This window comes from Pseudophryne corroboree, unplaced genomic scaffold, assembly GCF_028390025.1.
Source record: "Pseudophryne corroboree isolate aPseCor3 unplaced genomic scaffold, aPseCor3.hap2 scaffold_1000, whole genome shotgun sequence".
Lineage (NCBI taxonomy): Eukaryota > Metazoa > Chordata > Amphibia > Anura > Myobatrachidae > Pseudophryne > Pseudophryne corroboree.
This window is the reverse complement of record NW_026967627.1, coordinates 126314-134064: the sequence shown is the minus strand read 5'-3', so window position 1 is coordinate 134064 and position 7751 is coordinate 126314. Positions and strand designations below refer to the sequence as shown.

The 7751-nt window shown below is 34.6% G+C and overlaps 2 non-coding genes across 2 annotated transcripts; both read right to left on the bottom strand.

Moving 5' to 3' along the window:
- Nucleotides 1-1369: 1369 nt before the first annotated feature.
- On the bottom strand, nt 1370-1443 carry TRNAN-AUU (transfer RNA asparagine (anticodon AUU)). Its single transcript has one exon. It is a non-coding gene; the product is annotated as a tRNA-Asn (tRNA).
- Nucleotides 1444-7212: 5769 nt separating this feature from the next.
- TRNAN-AUU (transfer RNA asparagine (anticodon AUU)) lies at nt 7213-7286 on the bottom strand. Its single transcript has one exon. It is a non-coding gene; the product is annotated as a tRNA-Asn (tRNA).
- Nucleotides 7287-7751: the final 465 nt, after the last annotated feature.

Below are 7751 nucleotides of genomic sequence, written 5' to 3'. Positions count from 1 at the left end.
TGGATTTTTCTGCCAGCATATTTTTTTTCTCTGCAACCCACTGCTAAATTGTGCTTCCTAGCTGTTTTTATAAAATCACTGAATCAAATCTAACTCTGATTACATCAGAGAAGGCCAGGTACCCTACACCGTAACAGGGGGTTTGAAATTTTGACTTGTCTACTTAAAGATCACCAAAATCTGATAACAAGGGAAATTAGGTCCCTGGGTGGGATTGAACCACCAACCTTATGGTTAATAGCCGTACATACTAATTGATTGCGCCACAGAGACACTTTGCAAAAGTCCATACTGACAAAGGCTAATAAGCATTCATCTAAAACGTTTCCTAGAAAAACTTTAAAAAGTCAATAATCTGGAGAGTTTTTGTAAGATGTTTCTTCCATCAACCAACGAAGAAACACATTGGTACTTTCCCATGATGAGTGAGTGCTTCAGGATCTCTTGCACTTACATGTGCAGCAGAGTACTGCAATGGAAGCATGCTGGGCCCATAACCCAGAGGTAGGCAGATTGAAACTATCCTCTGCTATATGCATTTTTTTTTGTTAATTAAAGTAATCCAAAACTGGGATTGATATTTTGTCTCTTTTATTTTTACTTAAAGTACAATAACTTTTACCATTTTAATTTGTTTTAATAGTATATTGACAGTATTGTTTTCTTTCAAAAATCCACTTCATTTTCTTTACCCTATTATTAAAATGGTAATTGACAAAAACAAACTACATTGTCACCAGAAGAGCAATACAAAATGTACAAGTGATATATTAAAATCATCTTTCCAGCTTGAATTTCAATGATGCATTGGGTCAACAAATTTGTGAGAAACATCTTCACCCTTAAATAAAGATTTTCTTAATTCCTTACCTGTGTGCTAATTAGATATCACCTTGTTTTCATATTAAACAGACTTCCACATGAGAAAGCAGCAAGGATGCAGTGGCGTTAATGTTTCCTGGTGTCAACTTGTATTATTTCAGTAGACATTGAAATGAGGATGCATCTTGCTGCCTTTCCAATGAAGCAAGTTTAATTTAGTAATAGGTGAAAAACCATCCTTACAAAGGTGTTAATCAGAGACTTGGCTTTGTGGACACTTTTCAGAGAACAAATTTGTTAGCATAAAAATAAAGCCAGAAAATGAAGAGCTGTTTAATCACTCGATTGGATTTTTCTGCCAGCATATTTTTTTTCTCTGCAACCCACTGCTAAATTGTGCTTCCTAGCTGTTTTTTTATAAAATCACTGAATCAAATCTAACTCTGATTACATCAGAGAAGGCCATGTACCCTACACCATAAGAGGGGGTTTGAAATTTTGACTTGTCTACTTAAATATCACCAAAATCTGATCACAAGTTTAATTAGGTCCCTGGGTGGGATTGAACCACCAACCTTTCGGTTAATAGCCGAACACACTAACCGATTGCGCCACAGAGACACTTTGCAAAAAGTGCCTACTGACAAAGGCTAATAAGCATACATCTAGAACGTTTCCTAGAAAAACATTAAAAAATCAATAATCTGGAGAGTTTTTGTAAGATGTTTCTTCCATCAACTAACGAATAAACACATTGGTACTTTCCCATGATGAGTGAGTGCTTCAGGATCTCTTGCACTTACATGTGCAGCAGAGTACTGCAATGGAAGCATGCTGGACCCATAACCCAGAGGTAGGCAGATTGAAACTATCCTTTGCTATATGCATTTTTTTTGTTAATTTAAGTAATCAAAACTGGGATTGATATTTTTGCTCTTTTATTTTTACTTAAAGTACAATAACTTTTACCATTTTAATTTGTTTTAATAGTATATTGACAGTATAGTTTTCTTTCAAAAATCCACTTAATTTTCTTTACCCTGTTATTAAAATGGTAATTGACAAAAAAAACTACATTGTCACCAGAAGAGCAATACAAAATGTACAAGTGATATATTAAAATCATCTTTCCAGCTTGAATTTCAATGATGCATTGGGGCAACAATTTTGTGAGAAACATCTTCACCCTTAAATAAAGATTTTCGTAATTCCTTACCTGTGTGCTAATTAGATATCACCTTGTTTTCACATTAAACAGACTTCCACATGAGAAAGCAGCAAGGATGCAGTGGCGTTAATGTTTCCTGGTGTCAACCTGTATTATTTCAGTAGACATTGAAATGAGGATGCATCTTGCTGCCTTTCCAATGAAGCAAGTTTAATTTAGTAATAGGTGAAAAACCATCCCTACAAAGGTGTTAATCAGAGACTTGGCTTTGTGGACACTTTTCAGAGAACAAATTTGTTAGCATAAAAATAAAGCAAGAAAATTAAGAGCTGTTAAATCAAGCAATTTGATTTTTTTGCAAGCATATTTCTTTTTCTCTGCAACCCACTGCTAAATTGTGCTTCCTAGATGTTTTTATAAAATCACTGAATCAAATCTAACTCTGATTACATCAGAGAAGGCCAGGTACCCTACACAATAAGAGGGGGTTTGAAATTTTGACTTGTCTACTTAAATATCACCAAAATCTGATAACAAGGTCAATTACGTCCCTGGGTGGGATTGAACCACCAACCTTTTGGTTAATAGCCATACACACTAACTGATTGCGCCACAGAGACACTTTGCAAAAGTACATACTGACAAAGGCTAATAAGCATTCATCTAAAACGTTTCCTAGAAAAACTTAATAAAGTCAATAATCTGGAGAGTTTTTGTAAGATGTTTCTTCTATCAACCAACGAAGAAACACATTGGTACTTTCCCATGATGAGTGAGTGCTTCAGGATCTCTTGCACTTACATGTGCAGCAGAGTACAGCAATGGAAGCATGCTGGGCCCATAACCCAGAGGTAGGCAGATTGAAACTATCCTCTGCTATATGCATTTTTTTGTTTGTTAATTAAAGTATTCCAAAACTGGGATTGATATTTTGGCTCTTTTATTTTTACTTAAAGTACAATAACTTTTACCATTTTAATTTGTTTTAATAGTATATTGACAGTTTTGTTTTCTTTCAAAAATCCACTTCATTTTCTTTACCCTATTATTAAAATGGTAATTGACAAAAACAAACTACATTGTCACCAGAAGAGCAATACAAAATGTACAAGTGATATATTAAAATCATCTTTCCAGCTTGAATTTCAATGATGCATTGGGGCAACGATTTTGTGAGAAACATCTTCACCCTTAAATAAAGATTTTCTTAATTCCTTACCTGTGTGCTAATTAGATATCACCTTGTTTTCACATTAAACAGACTTCCACATGAGAAAGCAGCAAGGATGCAGTGGCGTTAATGTTTCCTGGTGTCAACCTGTATTATTTCAGTAGACATTGAAATGAGGATGCATCTTGCTGCCTTTCCAATGAAGCAAGTTTAATTTAGTAATAGGTGAAAAACCATCCTTACAAAGGTGTTAATCAGAGACTTGGCTTTGTGGACACTTTTCAGAGAACAAATTTGTTAGCATAAAAATAAAGCCAGAAAATAAAGAGCTGTTTAATCACTCAATTGGATTTTTCTGCCAGCATATTTTTTTTCTCTGCAACCCACTGCTAAATTGTGCTTCCTAGCTTTTTTTTATAAAATCACTGAATCAAATCTAACTCTGATTACATCAGAGAAGGCCAGGTACCCTACACAATAACAGGGAGTATGAAATTTGACTTGTCTACTTAAAGATCACCAAAATCTGATCACAAGGTCAATTACGTCCCTGGGTGGGATTGAACCACTAACCTTTTAGTTAATAGCCGTACACACTAACTGATTGCGCCACAGAGACACTTTGCAAAAGTACATACTGACAAATGCTAATAAGCATTCATCTAAAACGTTTCCTAGAAAAACTTAAAAAAGTCAATAATCTGGAGAGTTTTTGTAAGATGTTTCTTCCATCAACCAACGAAGAAACACATTGGTACTTTCCCATGATGAGTGAGTGCTTCAGGATCTCTTGCACTTACATGTGCAGCAGAGTACAGCAATGGAAGCATGCTGGGCCCATAACCCAGAGGTAGGCAGATTGAAACTATCCTCTGCTATATGCTTTTTTTTTGTTAATTAAAGTAATCCAAAACTGGGATTGATATTTTGGCTCTTTTATTTTTACTTAAAGTACAATAACTTTTACCATTTTAATTTGTTTTAATAGTATATTGACAGTATTGTTTTCTTTCAAAAATCCACTTCATTTTCTTTACCCTATTATTAAAATGGTAATTGACAAAAACAAACTACATTGTCACCAGAAGAGCAATACAAAATGTACAAGTGATATATTAAAATCATCTTTCCAGCTTGAATTTCAATGATGCATTGGGGCAACGATTTTGTGAGAAACATCTTCACCCTTAAATAAAGATTTTCTTAATTCCTTACCTGTGTGATAATTAGATATCACCTTGTTTTCGCATTAAACAGACTTCCACATGAGAAAGCAGCAAGGATGCAGTGGCGTTAATGTTTCCTGGTGTCAACTTGTATTATTTCAGTAGACATTGAAATGAGGATGCATCTTGCTGCCTTTCCAATGAAGCAAGTTTAATTTAGTAATAGGTGAAAAACTATCCTTACAAAGGTGTTAATCAGAGACTTGGCTTTGTGGACACTTTTCAGAGAACAAATTTGTTAGCATAAAAATAAAGCCAGAAAATGAAGAGCTGTTTAATCACTCAATTGGATTTTTCTGCCAGCATATTTTTTATCTCTGCAAACCACTGCTAAATTGTGCTTCCTCGCTGTTTTTATAAAATCAATGAATCAAATCTAACTCTGATTACATCAGAGAAGGCCAGGTACCCTACACCATAAGAGGGGGTTTGAAATTTTGACTTGTCTACTTAAAGATCACCAAAAGCTGATAACAAGATCAATTACATCCCAGGGTGGGATTGAACCACCAACCTTTTAGTTAATAGCCGTACACACTAACTGATTGCGCCACAGAGACACTTTGCGAAAGTGCATACTGACAAAGGCTAATAAGCATTCATCTAAAACGTTTCCTAGAAAAACTTTAAAAAGTCAATAATCTGGAGAGTTTTTGTAAGATGTTTCTTCCATCAACCAACGAAGAAACACATTGGTACTTTCCCATGATGAGTGAGTGCTTCAGGATCTCTTGCACTTACATGTGCAGCAAAGTACAGCAATGGAAGCATGCTGGGTTCATAACCCAGAGGTAGGCAGATTGAAACTATCCTCTGCTGTATGCTTTTTTTTTTTAATTAAAGTAATCCAAAACTGGGATTGATATTTTGGCTCTTTTATTTTTACTTAAAGTACAATAACTTTTACCATTTTAATTTGTTTTAATAGTATATTGACAGTATTGTTTTCTTTCAAAAATCCACTTAATTTTCTTTACCCTATTATTAAAATGGTAATTGACAAAAACAAACTACATTGTCACCAGAAGAGCAATACAAAATGTACAAGTGATATATTAAAATCATCTTTCCAGCTTGAATTTCAATGATGCATTGGGGCAACGATTTTGTGAGAAACATCTTCACCCTTAAATAAAGATTTTCTTAATTCCTTACCTGTGTGCTAATTAGATATCACCTTGTTTTCGCATTAAACAGACTTCCACATGAGAAAGCAGCAAGGATGCAGTGGCGTTAATGTTTCCTGGTGTCAACTTGTATTATTTCAGTAGACATTGAAATGAGGATGCATCTTGCTGCCTTTCCAATGAAGCAAGTTAAATTTAGTAATAGGTGAAAAACCATCCCTACAAAGGTGTTAATCAGAGACTTGGCTTTGTGGACACTTTTCAGAGAACAAATTTGTTAGCATAAAAATAAAGCCAGAAAATGAAGAGCTGTTTAATCACTCAATTGGATTTTTTTTGCCAGCATATTTTTTTTCTCTGCAACCCACTGCTAAATTGTGCTTCCTAGCTGTTTTTTATAAAATCACTGAATCAAATCTAACTCTGATTACATCAGAGAAGGCCAGGTACCCTACACAATAAGAGGGGGTTTGAAATTTTGACTTGTCTACTTAAATATCACCAAAATCTGATCACAAGGTCAATTACATTCCTGGGTGGGATTGAACCACCAACCTTTTGGGTAATAGCCTTACACACTAACCAATTGCACCACAGAGACACTTTGCAAAAAGTACATACTGACAAAGGCTAATAAGCATTCATCAAGAACGTTTCCTAGAAAAACTTTAAAAAGTCAATAATCTGGAGAGTTTTTGTAAGATGTTTCTTCCATCAACCAATGAAGAAACACATTGGTACTTTCCCATGATGAGTGAGTGCTTCAGGATCTCTTGCACTTACATGTGCAGCAGAGTACTGCAATGGAAGCATGCTGGACCCATAACCCAGAGATAGGTAGATTGAAACTATCCTCTGCTATATGCATTTTTTTTTGTTAATTAAAGTAATCCAAAACTGGGATTGATATTTTGTCTCTTTTATTTTTACTAAAAGTACAATAACTTTTACCATTTTAATTTGTTTTAATAGTATATTGACAGTATTGTTTTCTTTCAAAAATCCACTTCATTTTCTTTACCCTATTATTAAAATGGTAATTGACAAAAACAAACTACATTGTCACCAGAAGAGCAATACAAAATGTACAAGTGATATATTAAAATCATCTTTCCAGCTTGAATTTCAATGATGCATTGGGGCAACGATTTTGGGAGAAACATCTTCACCCTTAAATAAAGATTTTCTTAATTCCTTACCTGTGTGATAATTAGATATCACCTTGTTTTCACATTAAACAGACTTCCACATGAGAAAGCAGCAAGGATGCAGTGGCGTTAATGTTTCCTGGTGTCAACCTGTATTATTTCAGTAGACATTGAAATGAGGATGCATCTTGCTGCCTTTCCAATGAAGCAAGTTTAATTTAGTAATAGGTGAAAAACCATCCCTACAACGGTGTTAATCAGAGACTTGGCTTTGTGGACACTTTTCAGAGAACAAATTTGTTAGCATAAAAATAAAGCCAGAAAATGAAGAGCTGTTTAATCACTCAGTTGGATTTTTTTTGCCAGCATATTTTTTTTCTCTGCAACCCACTGCTAAATTGTGCTTCCTAGCTGTTTTTTATAAAATCACTGAATCAAATCTAACTCTGATTACATCAGAGAAGGCCATGTACCCTACACCATAAGAGGGGGTTTGAAATTTTGACTTGTCTACTTAAATATCACCAAAATCTGATCAGAAGTTTAATTAGGTCCCTGGGTGGGATTGAACCACCAACCTTTCGGTTAATAGCCGAACACACTAACCGATTGCGCCACAGAGACACTTTGCAAAAAGTGCCTACTGACAAAGGCTAATAAGCATACATCTAGAACGTTTCCTAGAAAAACATTAAAAAAGTCAATAATCTGGAGAGTTTTTGTAAGATGTTTCTTCCATCAACTAACGAATAAACACATTGGTACTTTCCCATGATGAGTGAGTGCTTCAGGATCTCTTGCACTTACATGTGCAGCAGAGTACTGCAATGGAAGCATGCTGGACCCATAACCCAGAGGTAGGCAGATTGAAACTATCCTTTGCTATATGCATTTTTTTTGTTAATTTAAGTAATCAAAACTGGGATTGATATTTTTGCTCTTTTATTTTTACTTAAAGTACAATAACTTTTACCATTTTAATTTGTTTTAATAGTATATTGACAGTATAGTTTTCTTTCAAAAATCCACTTAATTTTCTTTACCCTGTTATTAAAATGGTAATTGACAAAAAAAACTACATTGTCACCA